Consider the following 628-nt stretch of genomic DNA (forward strand, 5'->3'; position numbering starts at 1 on the left):
ATTAGACATAATTTCATTCACTCCTACTCTTTCTGTTCTCACACTCTTTTATTGTGAATTGGCTCCTAATATCTTAAAGATATCATAAACCTCATCAGTAGTTTTTTTCTAACATAACACCTCCAACTGCATTATGAACCATATATTGATATTGTTGTGTTAGACCATTATAGAATGATTGGTTGGTCATAGAAAGTGGGTATCCATGGTGTGGGCATAGTAGTAAAAGTGATTTGAAGCGATCTTATGCTTCATGAAAGAGTTCAATATCCTTTTGATAAAATTGGAAATTTCAGTCTTTTGATGTGAGTAAAATTTACTCATAAATTTTTGATAGACTTCATCCCAAGTTCTTAAAGAATTAGGAGGCAAGGTCATTAACCAAGCCTTTGCTTTATCTTTTAATGAGTAAGGAAAACATCTCATCCTTAATTAGTCTTCATTGAGTCCACATAATGGGAATGTATGAACTATAACATAGAACTCTCTAGTGAATGTTAATGCATCCTCACTAGGCATTCCATAGAATGTCGGAAGTATATTAAAATGGATGTTCTTTAGTTCATAATTTCTAGATGCATCACTTAAAACTGTGCATGAAAGTAGTGTTACCAATTATAGGACGAGC

General features: G+C 32.6%; 1 non-coding gene across 1 annotated transcript; it reads left to right on the top strand.

Annotated features, from left to right (window-relative positions):
• Positions 1-200: 200 nt before the first annotated feature.
• On the top strand, positions 201-306 carry LOC112534751. Its single transcript, XR_003079012.1, has one exon. It is a non-coding gene; the product is annotated as a small nucleolar RNA R71 (small nucleolar RNA).
• The last annotated feature ends 322 nt before the right edge of the window (positions 307-628 follow it).

The sequence above is a fragment of the Ricinus communis genome, chromosome 9 (assembly GCF_019578655.1).
Source record: "Ricinus communis isolate WT05 ecotype wild-type chromosome 9, ASM1957865v1, whole genome shotgun sequence".
Classification (NCBI taxonomy): Eukaryota; Viridiplantae; Streptophyta; class Magnoliopsida; order Malpighiales; family Euphorbiaceae; genus Ricinus; species Ricinus communis.